Genomic DNA, 23059 nt, shown 5'->3' on the forward strand with positions numbered 1-23059 from the left:
TGCCGCCCTCCACTCTAACCACCAGGCTACCCTGCCGCCCCTCCACTCTAACCACTAGGCTACCCTGCCGCCCCTCCACTCTAACCACTAGGCTACCCTGCCGCCCCTCCACTCTAACCACTAGGCTACCCTGCCGCCCCTCCACTCTAACCACTAGGCTATCCTGCCGCCCTCCACTCTAACCACCAGGCTACCCTGCCGCCCCTCCACTCTAACCACTAGGCTACCCTGCCGCCCCTCCACTCTAACCACTAGGCTACCCTGCCGCCCCTCCACTCTAACCACCAGGCTACCCTGCCGCCCCTCCACTCTAACCACCAGGCTACCCTGCCGCCCCTCCACTCTAACCACTAGGCTACCCCGCCGCCCCTCCACTCTAACCACCAGGCTACCCTGCCGCCCCTCCACTCTAACCACTAGGCTACCCTGCCGCCCCTCCACTCTAACCACCAGGCTACCCTGCCACCCCTCCACTCTAACCACTAGGCTACCCTGCCGCCCCTCCACTCTAACCACCAGGCTACCCTGCCGCCCCTCCACTCTAACCACTAGGCTACCCTGCCGCCCCTCCACTCTAACCACTAGGCTACCCTGCCGCCCCTCCACTCTAACCACCAGGCTACCCTGCCGCCCCTCCACTCTAACCACTAGGCTACCCTGCCGCCCCTCCACTCTAACCACCAGGCTACCCTGCCGCCCCTCCACTCTAACCACTAGGCTACCCCGCCGCACCTCCACTCTAACCACCAGGCTACCCCGCCGCCCCTCCACTCTAACCACTAGGCTACCCTGCCGCCCTCCACTCTAACCACCAGGCTACCCTGCCGCCCCTCCACTCTAACCACTAGGCTACCCTGCCGCCCCTCCACTCTAACCACTAGGCTACCCTGCCGCCCCTCCACTCTAACCACTAGGCTACCCTGCCGCCCCTCCACTCTAACCACTAGGCTACCCTGCCGCCCCTCCACTCTAACCACCAGGCTACCCTGCCGCCCCTCCACTCTAACCACCAGGCTACCCTGCCGCCCCTCCACTCTAACCACCAGGCTACCCTGCCGCCCCTCCACTCTAACCACTAGGCTACCCTGCCGCCCCTCCACTCTAACCACTAGGCTACCCTGCCGCCCCTCCCTCTAACCACTAGGCTACCCTGCCGCCCCTCCACTCTAACCACCAGGCTACCCTGCCGCCCCTCCACTCTAACCACTAGGCTACCCTGCCGCCCCTCCACTCTAACCACCAGGCTACCCTGCCGCCCCTCCACTCTAACCACTAGGCTACCCTGCCGCCCCTCCACTCTAACCACCAGGCTATCCTGCCGCCCCTCCACTCTAACCACTAGGCTACCCTGCCGCCCTCCACTCTAACCACTAGGCTACCCTGCCGCCCCTCCACTCTAACCACCAGGCTACCCTGCCGCCCCTCCACTCTAACCACTAGGCTACCCTGCCGCCCCTCCACTCTAACCACCAGGCTACCCTGCCGCCCCTCCACTCTAACCACCAGGCTACCCTGCCGCCCCTCCACTCTAACCACCAGGCTACCCTGCCGCCCCTCCACTCTAACCACTAGGCTACCCTGCCGCCCCTCCACTCTAACCACTAGGCTACCCTGCCGCCCCTCCACTCTAACCACTAGGCTACCCTGCCGCCCCTCCACTCTAACCACTAGGCTACCCTGCCGCCCCTCCACTCTAACCACTAGGCTACCCTGCCGCCCCTCCACTCTAACCACTAGGCTACCCTGCCGCCCCATGAGAAAATGAGACGTTATCACTGAAGCTTGGAGAGGAACAGAAACAAGGATCTATGGTTTATCACCATTTATTGGAGATGTAAACTGAAGACACAGATATTAAAACGCTCAGTCAAATCTTCGTTCTTTGAACATAGGCTTTGCAAAAAGTCCACTTATATACCAATTCTCAGAGGAAGATCTTGAAAAGGCTGAATACTTAAAAAAAATATTTAAAAAAATAAACACTACTTTAACTCATTTTTCTCCAATGATTTTCTCACCACTATTAGAAAATAATTTGTTAACTTTAACAGACAGACACTGACAGTATAAATAGAACCTCTATTTGGAAAAATATGGCAAGTGTTGAATCACATGAGGGGGGGTTGTCAAGGTTACACACAAAGACATGGCCTGTGCTTTGCCAAGTCCAACAGAATTACATAATATAACAGTCTTCAGTGAATATGATTTGATGAATATGCATCTGGAGCAGAGTGGTCTTTTATGTGCCAGTGAGTGCAGTCTTATGCCAGTGCTAGTTAGGCCTGCCAACGACCAAAGGATTTGGTTGTACTGCACAAACACGACCTGGGGCCGTATCCACAAAGCATCATAGAAAACGTCCAAGGAATCACGTTAAAACATGTTTTAGGACAACAACAACAAACTCTCAACGTGGGTTTTAAGATGACACAGCTGACAAACTGAGCCAGGAGTCGAATCAACTCGTAAAAAGTTTTGCTCATCTGGTAATCACGACAGCTCCAGGTACCGCAAAGGAAAGACAGAGATGACGTTTATTGACAGTGTTGCAAATTACAGGGAATACCAATCGTGATGAGACAAGCTGTGAACTCCACAGAATGCTTCAGACAACCACAGTGAATGTGACTGCACACCAAATGTTGCAATGGTAAAACAATATAATTACTGCCTATTTCGCTCCAAAGGGAAAACTTGAAATAACATGATAATTTAATTAACCTATCAAAAAAAATAAAAGTTGATTTATTAGCCTAGTAGTTATTAATTATTTAGGCATATCATGTGAAATGGGCCTTGTGGAATCATTTTCAAAAGCATTCATGGCATTCATTGGCATTCATTGGCATTCATGGCATTCATGGCATTCATTGGCATGCCAATGACCATAGGAGCTGTTTGTGACATCATCAATCCTATGATCCTATGATTGTTGTGTTGTCAGACCATAGGAGTTTTGAGTGACAACGACCATAGGAGTTTTGAGTGACAACGACCATAGGAGTTGGCTATTTACGTTCTTGCCAACTCCTATTGGCAAAACACGACAAACAGATCTGGGAAAGCCGAATAGAAAAACAAACTCTGGTCCCAGATCAGTTTTGTGCCGTCTTGCCAACTTCCTGTGGTCATTTTAATGCCAAACTCGCCTGTTACTGTCCTCTCTACCACTGACTGTTATGTTCAGCTCATAGTGTCTCCTGTTACTGTCCTCCCTTCCACTGACATACTGTTATGTTCAGCTCATAGTGTCTCCTGTTACTGTCCTCTCTTCCACTGACTGTTATGTTCAGCTCATAGTGTCTCCTGTTATGTTCAGCTCATAGTGTCTCCTGTTACTGTCCTCTCTTCCACTGACTGTTATGTTCAGCTCATAGTGTCTCCTGTTATGTTCAGCTCATAGTGTCTCCTGTTACTGTCCTCCCTTCCACTGACTGTTATGTTCAGCTCATAGTGTCTCCTGTTATGTTCAGCTCATAGTGTCTCCTGTTATGTTCAGCTCATAGTGTCTCCTGTTACTGTCCTCCCTTCCACTGACTGTTATGTTCAGCTCATAGTGTCTCCTGTTATGTTCAGCTCATAGTGTCTCCTGTTATGTTCAGCTCATAGTGTCTCCTGTTATGTTCAGCTCATAGTGTCTCCTGTTATGTTCAGCTCATAGTGTCTCCTGTTATGTTCAGCTCATAGTGTCTCCTGTTACTGTCCTCCCTTCCACTGACTGTTATGTTCAGCTCATAGTGTCTCCTGTTATGTTCAGCTCATAGTGTCTCCTGTTATGTTCAGCTCATAGTGTCTCCTGTTATGTTCATCTCATAGTGTCTCCTGCTACTGTCCTCTCTTCTACTGACTGTTATGTTCAGCTCATAGTGTCTCCTGTTATGTTCATCTCATAGTGTCTCCTGCTATGTTCATCTCATAGTGTCTCCTGTTACTGTCCTCTCTTCCACTGACTGTTATGTTCATCTCATAGTGTCTCCTGTTATGTTCTGCTCATAGTGTCTCCTGTTATGTTCATCTCATAGTGTCTCCTGTTATGTTCAGCTCATAGTGTCTCCTGTTATGTTCAGCTCATAGTGTCTCCTGCTACTGTCCTCTCTTCTACTGACTGTTATGTTCAGCTCATAGTGTCTCCTGCTACTGTCCTCTCTTCTACTGACTGTTATGTTCAGCTCATAGTGTCTCCTGTTATGTTCAGCTCATAGTGTCTCCTGTTATGTTCATCTCATAGTGTCTCCTGTTATGTTCAGCTCATAGTGTCTCCTGTTATGTTCAGCTCATAGTGTCTCCTGTTATGTTCAGCTCATAGTGTCTCCTGTTATGTTCAGCTCATAGTGTCTCCTGTTATGTTCAGCTCATAGTGTCTCCTGTTATGTTCAGCTCATAGTGTCTCCTGTTATGTTCAGCTCATAGTGTCTCCTGTTACTGTCCTCTCTTCTACTGACTGTTATGTTCAGCTCATAGTGTCTCCTGTTATGTTCAGCTCATAGTGTCTCCTGTTACTGTCCTCTCTTCTACTGACTGTTATGTTCAGCTCATAGTGTCTCCTGTTACTGTCCTCTCTTCTACTGACTGTTATGTTCAGCTCATAGTGTCTCCTGTTATGTTCAGCTCATAGTGTCTCCTGTTATGTTCAGCTCATAGTGTCTCCTGTTATGTTCAGCTCATAGTGTCTCCTGTTATGTTCAGCTCATAGTGTCTCCTGTTATGTTCAGCTCATAGTGTCTCCTGTTATGTTCAGCTCATAGTGTCTCCTGTTATGTTCAGCTCATAGTGTCTCCTGTTATGTTCATCTCATAGTGTCTCCTGTTATGTTCAGCTCATAGTGTCTCCTGTTATGTTCAGCTCATAGTGTCTCCTGTTATGTTCAGCTCATAGTGTCTCCTGTTACTGTCCTCTCTTCTACTGACTGTTATGTTCAGCTCATAGTGTCTCCTGTTATGTTCAGCTCATAGTGTCTCCTGTTATGTTCAGCTCATAGTGTCTCCTGTTATGTTCAGCTCATAGTGTCTCCTGTTATGTTCATCTCATAGTGTCTCCTGTTATGTTCAGCTCATAGTGTCTCCTGTTATGTTCAGCTCATAGTGTCTCCTGTTATGTTCAGCTCATAGTGTCTCCTGTTATGTTCAGCTCATAGTGTCTCCTGTTATGTTCAGCTCATAGTGTCTCCTGTTATGTTCAGCTCATAGTGTCTCCTGTTATGTTCAGCTCATAGTGTCTCCTGTTATGTTCATCTCATAGTGTCTCCTGTTATGTTCAGCTCATAGTGTCTCCTGTTATGTTCAGCTCATAGTGTCTCCTGTTACTGTCCTCCCTTCCACTGACTGTTATGTTCAGCTCATAGTGTCTCCTGTTATGTTCAGCTCATAGTGTCTCCTGTTATGTTCAGCTCATAGTGTCTCCTGTTATGTTCATCTCATAGTGTCTCCTGTTATGTTCAGCTCATAGTGTCTCCTGTTATGTTCAGCTCATAGTGTCTCCTGTTATGTTCATCTCATAGTGTCTCCTGTTATGTTCATCTCATAGTGTCTCCTGTTATGTTCATCTCATAGTGTCTCCTGCTACTGTCCTCCCTTCCACTGACTGTTATGTTCAGCTCATAGTGTCTCCTGTTATGTTCAGCTCATAGTGTCTCCTGTTATGTTCATCTCATAGTGTCTCCTGTTATGTTCAGCTCATAGTGTCTCCTGTTATGTTCAGCTCATAGTGTCTCCTGTTATGTTCAGCTCATAGTGTCTCCTGTTATGTTCAGCTCATAGTGTCTCCTGTTATGTTCATCTCATAGTGTCTCCTGTTATGTTCAGCTCATAGTGTCTCCTGTTATGTTCATCTCATAGTGTCTCCTGTTATGTTCAGCTCATAGTGTCTCCTGTTATGTTCAGCTCATAGTGTCTCCTGTTATGTTCAGCTCATAGTGTCTCCTGTTACTGTCCTCTCTTCTACTGACTGTTATGTTCAGCTCATAGTGTCTCCTGTTATGTTCAGCTCATAGTGTCTCCTGTTATGTTCAGCTCATAGTGTCTCCTGTTATGTTCAGCTCATAGTGTCTCCTGTTATGTTCAGCTCATAGTGTCTCCTGCTACTGTCCTCTCTTCTACTGACTGTTATGTTCAGCTCATAGTGTCTCCTGCTACTGTCCTCTCTTCTACTGACTGTTATGTTCAGCTCATAGTGTCTCCTGTTATGTTCAGCTCATAGTGTCTCCTGTTATGTTCATCTCATAGTGTCTCCTGCTACTGTCCTCTCTTCTACTGACTGTTATGTTCAGCTCATAGTGTCTCCTGTTATGTTCAGCTCATAGTGTCTCCTGTTATGTTCAGCTCATAGTGTCTCCTGTTATGTTCATCTCATAGTGTCTCCTGTTATGTTCAGCTCATAGTGTCTCCTGTTATGTTCAGCTCATAGTGTCTCCTGTTATGTTCATCTCATAGTGTCTCCTGTTATGTTCATCTCATAGTGTCTCCTGTTATGTTCAGCTCATAGTGTCTCCTGCTACTTTCCTTCCTTCTGTCGTCTGTTATGTTCAGCTCATAGTGTCTCCTGTTATGTTCATCTCATAGTGTCTCCTGTTATGTTCAGCTCATAGTGTCTCCTGTTACTGTCCTCTCTTCCACTGACTGTTATGTTCAGCTCATAGTGTCTCCTGTTACTGTCCTCTTCTACTGACTGTTATGTTCAGCTCATAGTGTCTCCTGTTACTGTCCTCTTCTACTGACTGTTATGTTCAGCTCATAGTGTCTCCTGTTACTGTCCTCTTCTACTGACTGTTATGTTCAGCTCATAGTGTCTCCTGTTACTGTCCTCCCTTCCACTGACTGTTATGTTCAGCTCATAGTGTCTCCTGTTACTGTCCTCTCTTCCACTGACTGTTATGTTCAGCTCATAGTGTCTCCTGTTATGTTCAGCTCATAGTGTCTCCTGTTACTGTCCTCTCTTCTACTGACTGTTATGTTCAGCTCATAGTGTCTCCTGTTACTGTCCTCTCTTCCACTGACTGTTATGTTCAGCTCATAGTGTCTCCTGTTATGTTCAGCTCATAGTGTCTCCTGTTATGTTCAGCTCATAGTGTCTCCTGTTATGTTCAGCTCATAGTGTCTCCTGTTATGTTCAGCTCATAGTGTCTCCTGTTATGTTCAGCTCATAGTGTCTCCTGTTATGTTCAGCTCATAGTGTCTCCTGTTATGTTCAGCTCATAGTGTCTCCTGTTATGTTCATCTCATAGTGTCTCCTGTTATGTTCAGCTCATAGTGTCTCCTGTTATGTTCAGCTCATAGTGTCTCCTGTTATGTTCAGCTCATAGTGTCTCCTGTTATGTTCAGCTCATAGTGTCTCCTGTTATGTTCATCTCATAGTGTCTCCTGTTATGTTCATCTCATAGTGTCTCCTGTTATGTTCAGCTCATAGTGTCTCCTGTTATGTTCAGCTCATAGTGTCTCCTGTTATGTTCATCTCATAGTGTCTCCTGTTATGTTCATCTCATAGTGTCTCCTGTTATGTTCATCTCATAGTGTCTCCTGTTATGTTCAGCTCATAGTGTCTCCTGTTATGTTCAGCTCATAGTGTCTCCTGTTATGTTCAGCTCATAGTGTCTCCTGTTATGTTCAGCTCATAGTGTCTCCTGTTATGTTCAGCTCATAGTGTCTCCTGTTATGTTCAGCTCATAGTGTCTCCTGTTATGTTCATCTCATAGTGTCTCCTGTTACTGTCCTCTCTTCTACTGACTGTTATGTTCAGCTCATAGTGTCTCCTGTTATGTTCATCTCATAGTGTCTCCTGTTATGTTCAGCTCATAGTGTCTCCTGTTATGTTCATCTCATAGTGTCTCCTGTTATGTTCATCTCATAGTGTCTCCTGTTATGTTCAGCTCATAGTGTCTCCTGTTATGTTCATCTCATAGTGTCTCCTGTTATGTTCATCTCATAGTGTCTCCTGTTATGTTCAGCTCATAGTGTCTCCTGTTATGTTCATCTCATAGTGTCTCCTGTTATGTTCATCTCATAGTGTCTCCTGTTATGTTCAGCTCATAGTGTCTCCTGTTATGTTCAGCTCATAGTGTCTCCTGTTACTGTCCTCTCTTCCACTGACTGTTATGTTCAGCTCATAGTGTCTCCTGTTATGTTCAGCTCATAGTGTCTCCTGTTATGTTCAGCTCATAGTGTCTCCTGTTATGTTCAGCTCATAGTGTCTCCTGTTATGTTCAGCTCATAGTGTCTCCTGTTATGTTCAGCTCATAGTGTCTCCTGTTATGTTCAGCTCATAGTGTCTCCTGTTATGTTCAGCTCATAGTGTCTCCTGTTATGTTCAGCTCATAGTGTCTCCTGTTATGTTCAGCTCATAGTGTCTCCTGTTACTGTCCTCTCTTCTACTGACTGTTATGTTCAGCTCATAGTGTCTCCTGTTACTGTCCTCTCTTCTACTGACTGTTATGTTCAGCTCATAGTGTCTCCTGTTATGTTCATCTCATAGTGTCTCCTGTTATGTTCAGCTCATAGTGTCTCCTGTTATGTTCATCTCATAGTGTCTCCTGTTATGTTCATCTCATAGTGTCTCCTGTTATGTTCATCTCATAGTGTCTCCTGTTATGTTCAGCTCATAGTGTCTCCTGTTATGTTCAGCTCATAGTGTCTCCTGTTATGTTCAGCTCATAGTGTCTCCTGTTATGTTCATCTCATAGTGTCTCCTGTTATGTTCAGCTCATAGTGTCTCCTGTTATGTTCAGCTCATAGTGTCTCCTGTTATGTTCAGCTCATAGTGTCTCCTGTTATGTTCAGCTCATAGTGTCTCCTGTTATGTTCATCTCATAGTGTCTCCTGTTATGTTCAGCTCATAGTGTCTCCTGTTATGTTCAGCTCATAGTGTCTCCTGTTATGTTCAGCTCATAGTGTCTCCTGTTATGTTCATCTCATAGTGTCTCCTGTTATGTTCAGCTCATAGTGTCTCCTGTTATGTTCATCTCATAGTGTCTCCTGTTATGTTCAGCTCATAGTGTCTCCTGTTATGTTCAGCTCATAGTGTCTCCTGTTATGTTCAGCTCATAGTGTCTCCTGTTATGTTCAGCTCATAGTGTCTCCTGTTATGTTCATCTCATAGTGTCTCCTGCTACTGTCCTCCCTTCCACTGACTGTTATGTTGTCTTCACTATTATTCTACAATGTAGAAAATAGTCAAAAATAAAGAAAAACCCTTGAATGAGTAGGTGTCCAAACTTATGAAAAAAATGCTTAGGCGGCTCGCCCAAGGATTACAATGGCAGACAAATCACTGGAATGGTCAACAGTAGCCCTGTCAGAGAATCTCAGTCTGCATCCTGGCTCATAGGGAGATACAGTATCTGAGATATAGGATGGGGACTGTACTGTACTCTACTGTGATGTCATAGACATAGACGTCTACAATTGTTTCAGATTTTGTCTGAATGGCTAATAGGAAAGACGCTATGATGTAATACATGTATCACTAGCCACTTTAACTATGCCACTTTGTTTACATACTCATCTCATATGTATATACTGTACTCGATACCATCTACTGTATGCTGATCTGTACCATCACTCATTCATATATCCTTATGTACATATTCTTTATCCCCTTACACTTGTGTCTATAAGGTAGTAGTTTTGGAATTGTTAGTTAGATTACTTGTTGGTTATCACTGCATTGTCGGAACTAGAAGCACAAGCATTTCGCTACACTCGCATTAACATCTGCTAACCATGTGTATGTGACAAATAAAATTAGATTAGATTTGATTTGATTTGATACGTTAGTATTCATTCCCGCTATTGCCCGTTAGAATATGAAACAGAGTGAATTCTGTTATACTTACTGAATGAAGTTAAACGAGCGTTCAAACCAGCCTTCCTGATTGAAATAGAGTTTTAGGAAAGTTCAATCTAGTACATGTTTAACTGAGTGAACAAGAACGACAGAGGGAAGATGCTCGGAGCCAGGTAGGTAGGCAGCCCTACGCAGGACCGCTGGCATCGAAACCCACCCCAGAATACATCAGTTACTTACCAGGGAGAAGGGACGCAACGAAACAGCAATTGGATCTAAAGATTGTTTTTTAATGACTGTCTACATGTAAAATAGACGCACGAAAGAAATATAACAAAAGTGAGATTATACTGTGATGGAAAGTATTATATGTCATTTTCATTAAAACATGGGCTGAACACCATGTGTCAAGACGATGTGCTACGTACGCTTGTATGTAGAACCTCTGTAATGCAATTTGTATGATATAATGAGACATTGGCTTTGCGTCGAACTAAGTCATACAGAGTGATGGGGACACGTGCCAAAGAGTGTCTGACCGAAAGGCGGCCTGCTGAGTGCCTTGATGATGAAAGTGTAATAATAAATGACTATATGAATGAGTTTCAAATGGATACTCGCCAACTCAAGTAACTTTTGAAAGCTATGATATAAAGGACCATTGCTGAGAGGACGGACGATAGATTTGGGCCTAACATATAAGGTGTAGGCAGAGCATGAGGGTGAAGATTGAATTATATCCTAGCGTGGCTGCAACTACACTTCTGAACGAGTGACCAGTGACCAGGTAAAATATTGCCCCTTTATTTAACTTGAGAGGAGATGAGTGAAAACAGATGCGGGTTGTAGAGAGATGAAAGGAGAATGACGGGGAGCAGAGAGAGGTCAAGCAGGAATATATATTAGCATAACGCGTTAGAATTAGATTCAGTGTAAGTGCTCGCTATTATGATAGTACCCCAGCAACCTGATTTAAAAAGATTGAGAGTGAGGCTCTAGTGATTCACGTGACCAGATCAGAAAAACCTAAATCACATGAAGGAAATAAAAGCGACAGAAGTTGCGAACTTGCCATTAGAAGGAAACCAGGGAAAACCAGTCAAAAAAAGAGGTCAACGCCGAGGGAAACCACCTGAGGGCTACGAGATGCTGTAGAACAGGAAGTAGCAGGTGGCTTTAGCACTGAGAATAAAAGTGTTGCGATGAAGAAGAGTCGTGCTGACTGAATATGAAAGGCAAAGATGGCACGTGACAAAGCAACGAGAAGTGTTGCCTGAGAGAGTGTTTTCGCCTAGTGTGCGACATGCCGTTGATATTCCTGAGATGAGGCCCTCGATAGAGTTACCGTTTACCCGTGTTGTAAAAGGGCAACAAACTGCAGAAAGGTTGAGTCTGAAGATCTTCCATAAGTAGACGGATAAGAAAGCAGACATAGTAAAAACCTCAGAGGGCCAACTGTCTATAACACCTAATGACATCTTAAAGAAAAGGTTTAATTAAAGCATCTTGAGATTATCTACTATTTATTATTATTATCTATTATACTACTATAAGCACTGTTGTAACATGAAAAGGCACTTGAGTAAAAGTGTAAATGAAAAGCTCGGACGTGCAGTTGCCAGATGAACCTTGCACGCTAGCAGTGAAATGAGCATTAATACATGAAATGAGTAAAGGACTGAACATGGTGGAACCCATTGCACTTATCTCCCTCACTAGCTTTAAGCACCAGCTGTCAGAGCAGCTCACAGATCACTGCACCTGTACATAGCCCATCTGTAAACAGCCCATCCAACTACCTCATCCCCATACTGTATTTATTTATCTTGCTCCTTTGCACCCAAGTATCTCTCCTTGCACATTCATCTTCTGCACATTCGACCAGTCCAGTGTTTAATTGCTATAATGTAATTACTTAACCACCATGGCCTATTTATTGCCTTTACTTCTCTTATCCTACCTCATTTGCACATGCTGTATATAGAGTTTTTCTACTGTATTATTGACTGTATGTTTGTTTTACTCCATGTGTAACTAACTATGTGTTGATGTATGTGTCGAACTGCTTTGCTTTACTTTGGCCATGTCACATTTGTAAATGAGAACTTGTAATCAACTGGCCTACCTGGTTAAATAAAGGTGAAACAAAAAATGAAAAACATTTTAAAAATGACTGGGCAGCCTTAATTTGAAAATTGAAGGTGATGACTATGGGACCAACCGTTGTTAGTTGGGTAGGATGTTAGCTTGCATAGAGAAGCATTTCCCCGAATTAGTTCAGGTAAGATGTAACCCTGGTTATTAGAAACTGAAGCTCCACACCTGTAACAATGAACAAAAAGTATTAGAATAAAGACAAATACATGAAATGAGCATTAATAGGCCTACAGGCAGCACAACTGAAGCTGAAAGCCACAGTTCTTAATTGATGGATGAATGTCGATGGCAGTTTGCTGCTGGGAGGCTGGAGAACATAACCGTTATTCAGGATGGAACTGATTGCAAGGACTGACTCAACATATCAAGTTATTGCAGAAGATCTTTGTGTTAATGAGATGAAATACAAAATGAAATGTAAACGCCTACAGTGATGAGAGTTAAAAAGGCAGTAGCCGGTCTACTGAGCTCATAAAATACGGATGAAATATATATTTTGAATTAGTCACTGGAGAATCAATTGATGAAATGACTGTGATATTGAATCAATTGATGAAATGACTGTGATATTGAATCAATTGATGAAATGACTGTGATATTGAATCAATTGATGAAATGACTGTGATATTGAATCAATTGATGAAATGACTGTGATATTGAATCAATTGATGAAATGACTGTGATATTGCAAAGAACCACTTGTGAAATGATGCATTTCATCCAACTTAATATCAAATACAAACAACTATGATTACAGACTTTAGGAACCATGTTGTCTCTGTTTATTATAAGATACTAATGCATGATGGCTGGTGATGGAGTGTTGGCGTGGCCAATCAACAAGCTGCTCCTGGGTTCACTTTGGTTCCAGTCCACTCCTATATAACCATATAGCTGTGAACAGAGCAAAGGGTCTGTTTTTTTTATTTATTTAACCTTTATTTAACTAGGCAAGTCAGTTAAGAACAAATTCTTATTTACAATGACGGCCTACCAAAAGGTTGTCTACAGTTGAAGTCGGAAGTTTACATACACCTTAGCCAAATACATTTCAACTCCGTTTGTCACAATTCCTGACATTTAATCCGAGTAAAAATTCCCTGTCTTAGGTCAGTTAGGATCACCACTTCATTTTAAGAATGTGAAATGTCAGAATAATAGTAGAGAGAAGGATTTATTTCAGCTTTTATTTATTTCATCACATTCCCAGTGGGTCAGAAGTTTACATACACTCAATTAGTATTTGGTAGCATTGCCTTTAAATTATTTAACTTGGGTTAAACATTTTGGGTATTCTATAGGATTGAGGTCAGGGCTTTGTGATTGCCACTCCAATACCTTGACTTTGTTATCCTTAAGCCATTTTGCCACAACTTTGGAAGTATGCTTGGGGTCATTGTCCATTTGGAAGACGCATTTGCGAACAAGCTTTAACTTCCTGACTGATGTCTTGAGATGTTGCTTCAATATATCCCCATAATTTCCCCTCTCATTTATTTTGTGGAGTGCACCAGTCCCTCCTGCAGTAAAGCACCTCCGCAACATGATGCTGCCACCCGCGTACTTCATGGATGGGATGGTGTTCTTTGGCTTGCAAGCCTCCCCTTTTGTCCTCCAAACATAACGATGGTCATTATGGCCAAACAGTTCTATTTTTGTTTCATCAGACCAGAGTCCTTTTCTCCAAAAAGTACGATCTTTGTCCGCATGTGCAGCTTTTGTTATGGCGGTTTTGGAGCAGTGGCTTCTTCCTTGCTGAGCGGCCTTTCAGGTTATGTCGATATAGGACTCGTTTTGCTGTGGATATAGATACTTTTGTACCTGTTTCCTCCAGCATCTTCACAAGGTCCATTGCTGTTGTTCTGGGGTTGATTTGCACTTTTCGCACCAAAGTACATTCATCTCTGGGAGACAGAGCATGCTGCGTGGTTCCATGGTGTTTATACTTGCGTACTATTGTTTGTACAGACGTGGTACCTTCAGGCATTTGGAAATTGCTCCCAAGGATGAACCAGACTTGTGGAGGTCTACAATTTTTTTTCTTTTGATTTTCCCATGATGTCAAGCAAAGAGGCACTGAGTTTGAAGGTAGGCCTTGAAATACATCCACAGGTACACCTCCAATTGACTCAAATTATGTCAATTAGCCTATCAAAAGCTTATAAAGCCATGACATCATTTACTGGAATTTTCCAAGCTGTTTAACTTAGTGTATGTAAACTTCTGACCCACTGGAACTGTGATACAGTGAATTATAAGTAAAATAATCTGCCTGTAAACAATTGTTGGAAAAATGACTTGTGTCATGCACAAAGTAGATGTTCTAACCGACTTGCCCAAACTATAGTTTGTTAACAAGACATTTGTGGAGTGGTTGAAAAATGAGTTTTAATGACTCCAACCTAAGTGTATGTAAACTTCTGTCTTCAACTGTATATAAGGTGCCACAGTTGACAATGCATGTCTGAGAAAAAAAACAAGCCTGGAGGTCGAAGGAATTGTCCGTAAGAGCTCCAAGACAGGATTGTGTTGAGGCACAGATCTGGGGAAGGGTTCCAAAAGATTTCTGCAGTGTTAAAGATCCCCAAGAACACCCTCCATCATTCTTAAATGGAAGAAGTTTGGAACCAACAAGACTCTTCCTAGAGATGGCCGTCCGGCCAAACTGAACAATCGGGGGAGAAGGGCCTCGGTCAGAGAGGTGACCAAGAACCACTCTGACATAGCTCCAGAGTTTCTCTGTGGAGATGGGAGAACCTTCCAGAAGGACAACCATCTCTGCAGCGCTCCACCAATGGTAGTGGCCAAGATGGAAGCCACTCCTCAGTAAAAAGGCACATGACAGCCCGCTTGGAGTTTGCCAAAAGGTACCTAAAGGACTCTCAGACCATGAGAAACAAGAGTTTCTGGTCTGATGAAACCAAGATTGAACTTTTTAGACTGAATGCCATGTGGAAACATGGCAGCATCATGCTGTGAGGATGTTTGTCAGTGGCAGGGATTGGGAGACTAGTCAGGATCGAGGGAAAGATGAACTGAGCTAAGTACAGAGAGAACTTGATGAAAACCTGCTCCAGAGTGCTCAGGACATCAGACTGGAGTGAAGGATCACCTTCCAACAGGACAATGACCCTAAGCCCACAGCCAAGACAATGCAGGAGTGGCTTCGGGACAAGTCTCTGAATGTCCTTGAGTGGCCAAGACAGAACCCGGACTTGAACCCAATCGAACATCTCTAGAGAGACCTGAAAATAGCTGTGCAGCATCTCTCCCCATCCAACCTGACAGAGCTTGAGAGGATCTGCAGAGAAGAATGGGAGAAACTTCCCAAATACAGGTGTGCCAAGCTTGTAGCGTCATACCCAAGAGGACTCGAGGCTGTAGTCCCTGCCAAAAGGTGAGTCAACAAAGTACTGAGTAAATGGTCTGAATACTTTCTGAATACACTGTATGACAATAATATTAGACTGTATTTTTTAAATATTTTTTTTATTTTACCTTTATTCAACTAGGCAAGTCAGTTAAGAACAAATTCTTATTTTCAATGACGGCCTAGGAACAGTGGGTTAACTGCCTGTTCAGGGGCAGAACGACCGAGTTGTACCTTGTCAGCTCGGGGATATTGATTTGGCACGTTAGCCGCTACAATGAAGGCTATACTATACACATGCATTGTGTGCAGAACTTAAGAATAAAGTGACAATGAGTAACGATGAACATGGCCAGATAAATATAGGCCAATCATGATTATAGGGCAGTGGTGGTCAGGACATTTTGTCAAGCAAATGACTGCCGATCTCACGATAACTGACCACTAATGTTGTTGTTAAAAAAAAAAAAAAGGTATCTCCAGGCTTTCATGTTTAGCATCTGCAGGTCTCCACACATACAAGCCACTGATGTTCCCCTTTGGAACGTCCACATGGGACCGAGAGACTGAAAAACAGCTTCTATCTCAAGGCCATCAGACTGTTAAACAGCCATCACTAACATTGAGTGGCTGCTGCCAAAACACTGTCATTACCTGCTCTTTCCATGACATAGACGGACCAGGTGAATCCAGGTGAAAGCTATGATCCTTTATTGATGTCCCCTTGTTAAATCTACTTCAATCAGTGTAGATGAGGTGGAGGAGACAGGTTAAAAGAAGGATTAAGCCTTGAGACAATTGAGAGATGGAAGGTGTATGTGTGCCATTTCAGAGGTTGAATGGGGCAAGACTAAATATTGAAGTGCCTTTGAACAGGGTATGGTAGTATGTGCCAGGCACACACCCATTTGTATCAAGACGCTGCAGGGGTTTCTCACACATCAGTTTCCTGTGTGTATGAATAATGGTTCAAAGGACATCCACCCAATTTGACAACTGTGGGAAGCATTGGAGTCAACATGGCCCAGCATCCCTGTGGAACGCTTTCGACACCTTGTAGAGTCCATGACCCAACAAATTTTGGCCCAGGGGAGGGGGGGTGTTATTATGATTATGATACGAAGAAAACGTATTTCAGAAGAAGCGAATATGAGTCAGCCTATTGGATGTGATCTGGCCATGCACCTTGCCATAGGCTGTAGGCGAGTTCATTTAGCAGACAAAAGATAAGCTTGTCTGTCTATTATTCTATACACATTATAGTATAGAATAATATAATTGAACTTTCCCATTCCTGGAGCGAGTGGACATATGAAGAGGCTGTGTTGAATGTAAAAAGTGATACTTTTTAAAAATGCGAATGGAGGTTGCTTTCCTGCAGTTCCATTTTTTAAATCATGCTGGGTAGGTTACTCCAGTTTTATAGTGGAGCAGCTGACAAATAAATATAGTCGCAGCTGGGATCCTCCTCTATTTAGTGACAACCAAAAAAAAAACTCTGCTGCTTTCACACGGGATTGCGTAAAGAAATGTCTGGGCTTATAAGAACACATTTCTTCACGATTTAACTATTGTTTGAGGAGCAGGCAGCCTCTCACTGTGCGACAGGTGATATTCCGCCAAAACTCTGTACGCCATGGGCTCTCCAACCATGTTCCTGCAGTTACCCAGTGCTCTGTATGCCATGGGCTCTCCAACCATGTTCCTGCAGTTACCCAGTGCTCTGTATGCCATGGGCTCTCCAACCATGTTCCTGCAGTTACCCAGTGCTCTGTATGCCATGGGCTCTCCAACCATGTTCCTGCAGCTACCCAGTGCTCTGTATGCCATGGGCTCTCCAACCATGTTCCTGCAGCTACCCAGTGCTCTGTATGCCATGGGCTCTCCAACCATGTTCCTGCAGCTACCCAGTGCTCTGTATGCCATGGGCTCTCCAACCATGTTCCTGCAGCTACCCAGTGCTCTGTATGCCATGGGCTCTCCAACCATGTTCCTGCAGCTACCCAGTGCTCTGTATGCCATGGGCTCTCCAACCATGTTCCTGCAGCTACCCAGTGCTATGTATGCCATGGGCTCTCCAACCATGTTCCTGCAGCTACCCATGGGCTCTCCAACCATGTTCCTGCAGCTACCCAGTGCTCTGTACGCCATGGGCTCTCCAACCATGTTCCTGCAGCTACCCAGTGCTATGTATGCCATGGGCTCTCCAACCATGTTCCTGCAGCTACCCAGTGCTATGTATGCCATGGGCTCCCCAACCATGTTCCTGCAGCTACCCAGTGCTATGTATGCCATGGGCTCTCCAACCATGTTCCTGCAGCTACCCAGTGGTTAATCTTGGAAACCAAGTGAAATCTGTTCAGGAACATGAATAGTAACATGTTTTCACAAAAAAAAAAAACATATTTAATTCAACTGTTGACAGCCCCTATCCCTGCGCGCTCGAGAAAGGAATGAATGAGACATAGGAGGAGATGGAAACATATGGTGGTGAGATATTATGTAGCTTAAGCTAATATGTCAGCCTATTTTATTTTATTTAACTAGGCAAGTCAGTTAAGAACAAATTCTTATTTACAATGACCGCCTACCCAGGCCAAACCCTAACCTGGACAACGCTGGGCCAATTGTGCACCGCCCTATGGGACTCCCAATCACAGCCAGTTGTTATACAGCCTGGAATCAAACCAGGGTGTCTGTAGTGACACCTCTAGCACTGAGATGCAGTGCCTTGGACCGCTGTGCCACTTGAGAGCCCAAACAATTATTATTGATTAAAATATAAAAATGCCCTATTACTAGGCTACTCATAATTGTAGGCCAACTCTATAAGCATCCCTGCACAGTCAATATTTTACTTTACCTTTATTTAACTAGGCAAGTCAGTTAAGAACAAATTCTTATTTTCAATGAGGGTCCAGGAACAGTGGGTTAACTGCCTTGTTCAGGGGCAGAACGACAGATTTTTACCTTGTCAGCTCTGGGATTCAATCTTGCAACCTTTCGGTTACTAGTCCAATGCTCTAACCACTAGTCCAACGCTCTAACCACTAGTCCAACGCTCTAACCACTAGTCCAACGCTCTAACCACTAGTCCAACGCTCTAACCACTAGTCCAACGCTCTAACCACTAGTCCAACGCTCTAACCACTAGTCCAACGCCCTAACCACTAGTCCAACGCCCTAACCACTAGTCCAACGCTCTAACCACTAGTCCAACGCTCTAACCACTAGTCCAACGCTCTAACCACTAATCCAACACTCTAACCACTAGTCCAACGCTCTAACCACTAGGCCCCCAATGAACCGACAGTATCCCCTAGGCCCCCAAAGAACCGACAGTATCCCCTAGGCCCCCAAAGAACCGACAGTATCCCCTAGGCCCCCAAAGAACCGACAGTATACCCTAGGCCCCCAAAGAACCGACAGTATCCCCTAGGCCCCCAATGAACCGACAGTATCCCCTAGGCCCCCAATGAACCGACAGTATCCCCTAGGCCCCCAAAGAACCGACAGTATACCCTAGGCCCCCAAAGAACCGACAGTATCCCCTAGGCCCCCAATGAACCGACAGTATCCCCTAGGCCCCCAATGAACCGACAGTATCCCCTAGGCCCCCACTGAACCGACAGTATCCCCTAGGCCTGTAGGTTCTCTCCCAGACTCATGGATAGAACGTTTGCAGTGTAGCACAAGGTAACCAGTCCATCCAGTATGCATAATAATACTGTCCACAATCAAAGGGGATTACTAGAATTTGTATAGGCTAGACCAATTATGTACCAACAACATCTGAAATATATATATATATGTTTTCTTCTTCTGCCGTACGTAATATGCAGTAGGTTATTAGGCTATGTATTGTATAATGACACAATCATTATTTAAATTCAGTTACATTTGTCGGGGTGCTTGGCATCACATACATACATTACATTACATTACATTACATTACATTACATTACATACATACATACATACATACATACATACATACATACATACATACATTCTGTAGCTCAGTTGGTAGAGCATAGCGCTTGTAACGCCAGGGTAGTGGGTTCGATCCCGGGACCACCCATACGTAGAATGTATGCACACATGACTGTAAGTCGCTTTGGATAAAAGCGTCAGCTAAATGGCATATATTATACATACATACATACATTCATACATACAGTGCCTTGCGAAAGTATTCGGCCCCCTTGAACTTTGCGACCTTTTGCCACATTTCAGGCTTCAAACATAAAGATATAAAACTGTATTTTTTTGTGAAGAATCAACAACAAGTGGAAAACAATCATGAAGTGGAACGACATTTATTAGATATTTCAAACTTTTTTAACAAATCAACAACTGAAAAATTGGGCGTGCAAAATTATTCAGCCCCCTTAAGTTAATACTTCGTAGCGTCACCTTTTGCTGCGATTACAGCTGTAAGTCGCTTGGGGTATGTCTCTATCAGTTTTGCACATCGAGAGACTGACATTTTTTCCCATTCCTCCTTGCAAAACAGCTCGAGCTCAGTGAGGTTGGATGGAGAGCATTTGTGAACAGCAGTTTTCAGTTCTTTCCACAGATTCTCGATTGGATTCAGGTCTGGACTTTGACTTGGCCATTCTAACACCTGGATATGTTTATTTTTGAACCATTCCATTGTAGATTTTGCTTTATGTTTTGGATCATTGTCTTGTTGGAAGACAAATCTCTGTCCAAGTCTCAGGTCTTTTGCAGACTCCATCAGGTTTTATTCCAGAATGGTCCTGTATTTGGCTCCATCCATCTTCCCATCAATTTTATCCATCTTCCCTGTCCCTGCTGAAGAAAAGCAGGCCCAAACCATGATGCTGCCACCACCATGTTTGACAGTGGGGATGATGTGTTCACGGTGATGAGCTGTGTTGCTTTTACACCAAACATAACGTTTTGCATTGTTGCCAAAAAGTTCAATTTTGGTTTCACCTGACCAGAGCACCTTCTTCCACATGTTTGGTGTGTCTCCCAGGTGGCTTGTGGCAAACTTTAAACAACACTTTTTATGGATATCTTTAAGAAATGGCTTTCTTCTTGCCACTCTTCCATAAAGGCCAGATTTGTGCAATATACGACTGATTGTTGTCCTATGGACAGAGTGTCCCACCTCAGCTGTAGATCTCTGCAGTTCATCCAGAGTGATCATGGGCCTCTTGGCTGCATCTCTGATCAGTCTTCTCCTTGTATGAGCTGAAAGTTTAGAGGAACGGCCAGGTCTTGGTAGATTTGCAGTGGTCTGATACTCCTTCCATTTCAATATTATCGCTTGCACAGTGCTCCTTGGGATGTTTAAAGCTTGGGAAATCTTTTTGTATCCAAATCCGGCTTTAAACTTCTTCACAACAGTATCTCGGACCTGCCTGGTGTGTTCCTTGTTCTTCATGATGCTCTCTGCGCTTTTAACGGACCACTGAGACTATCACAGTGCAGGTGCATTTATACAGAGACTTGATTACACACAGGTGGATTGTATTTATCATCATTAGTCATTTAGGTAAACATTGGATCATTCAGAGATCCTCACTGAACTTCTGGAGAGAGTTTGCTGCACTGAAAGTAAAGGGGCTGAATAATTTTGCACGCCCAATTTTTCAGTTTTTGATTTGTTAAAAAGGTTTGAAATATCCAATAAATGTCGTTCCACTTCATGATTGTGTCCCACTTGTTGTTGATTCTTCACAAAAAAATACAGTTTTATATCTTTATGTTTGAAGCCTGAAATGTGGCAAAAGGTCACAAAGTTCAAGGGGGCCGAATACTTTCGCAAGGCACTGTACATACATACATACATACATACATACATACATACATACATACATACATACATACATACATACATACATACATACATACATACATACATACATACATACATACATACATACATACATACATACATACATACATACATACATACATACATACATACATACAATCTGCTAGCTGTACAGGGCTATACAGCACATCAGTAAAACAACAGCTTGATGTGTGGACTTTATTTTATACAATGTATGTTTTCATTGCTTGCTAGTAAATAAATAAATAAAATCGGTCTTCCTTTTAAGAAAAATGTAAAGTTGTATGTGTCTGACTATTCTTTAATTATTCAACAGCAGTCGACAAGGTTGTTCTGGTTCTGAGGCCTGCAATGCGCTAATGTTGTGTCAAATGGACATTGTGCCAACCCTCTACAACCTGGCATGGTATAATTTGCCCTCGCTCTTGGCGAGACAAAAAAATAATGATTGCCGACCTCCTATACCTGCAAAGTGGAATAGTATCCGAGACTATACAGTGTTGGCTCACAATGTACTTTTATGAATGTAAAAGAGGCAATTTACTGTTCATCCCTGTCATTGACTTACATAATATAATAATAATAATAATATATGCCATTTAGCAGATGCTTTTATCCAAAGCGACTTACAGTCATGTGTGCATACATTCTACGTATGGGTGGTCCCGGGGATCGAACCCACTACCCTGGCGTTACAAGCGCCATGCTCTACCAACTGAGCTACAGAAGGACCATTTCTGTTAAGGCATTAACTACAGTTATTTAGTATTATCATTCTCGGAGTGAAAATGTTTGCAGAGTTCACAACCTGCTACACTTCTGAGAAACAAGTTTTGGTTTATTTCGTAACCATCAGTTACACGACCCATGTGAGCAATGAGAATGTGTCTGGTTTCTCTGTCCTGTTAATGTTGACGGAGCACGCATAGAATGTTGACGGAGCACGCATAGAATGTTGACAGAGCACGCATAGAATGTTGACGGAGCACGCATAGAATGTTGACGGAGCACGCATAGAATGTTGACGGAGCACGCATAGAATGTTGACGGAGCGAGCATAGAATGTTGACGGAGCACGCATAGAATGTTGACGGAGCACGCATAGAATGTTGACGGAGCGAGCATAGAATGTTGACAGAGCACGCATAGAATGTTGACGGAGCACGCATAGAATGTTGACGGAGCACGCATAGAATGTTGACGGAGCGAGCATAGAATGTTGACGGAGCACGCATAGAATGTTGACGGAGCGAGCATAGAATGTTGACGGAGCGAGCATAGAATGTTGACGGAGCGAGCATAGAATGTTGACGGAGCACGCATAGAATGTTGACGGAGCACGCATAGAATGTTGACGGAGCACGCATAGAATGTTGACGGAGCACGCATAGAATGTTGACGGAGCACGCATAGAATGTTGACGGAGCACGCATAGAATGTTGACGGAGCACGCATAGAATGTTGACGGAGCACGCATAGAATGTTGACGGAGCACGCATAGAATGTTGACGGAGCGAGCATAGAATGTTGACGGAGCACGCATAGAAGTACCTGGCCTGCTTCTCGCCAATGTCAAATGTAGGAAAGTGCCCATTTGGAGATGTCTGATTTCTGATTGTTTTAACTCACCAACACTAATAAGGTATAATAAGCTTCTCAGTCATTTTTTTCTTCACCTCACACGGTAATTCAACAACATTGATTTTATATATATATATATATATATATTATTTTTTTTATACATCCATTCAAAATGCCAATTTCATCTTCATACTATACCATAGTTGTCCCCTCAAATAGTTTCCTTGTCAATTAATAATAATTTTTGACTACTTTCAGAAAAGTCTAAGGCAGGGCTAGGTTTTTTAATACGTTTTAAGGAAAGGAGAAATAGTTACTTGTGTCTGACATGTGCTGATGACTTT

General features: G+C 43.6%; 1 protein-coding gene across 1 annotated transcript in view; it reads right to left on the reverse strand.

Annotated features, from left to right (window-relative positions):
- Window positions 1-23059, reverse strand: part of LOC118375990 (5'-nucleotidase domain-containing protein 3-like) — a 49644-nt gene that overhangs the window by 17334 nt on the left and 9251 nt on the right. The gene's annotated exons all lie outside the window — the stretch shown is intronic.

Source organism: Oncorhynchus keta, chromosome 17 (genome assembly GCF_023373465.1).
Source record: "Oncorhynchus keta strain PuntledgeMale-10-30-2019 chromosome 17, Oket_V2, whole genome shotgun sequence".
Classification (NCBI taxonomy): domain Eukaryota; kingdom Metazoa; phylum Chordata; class Actinopteri; order Salmoniformes; family Salmonidae; genus Oncorhynchus; species Oncorhynchus keta.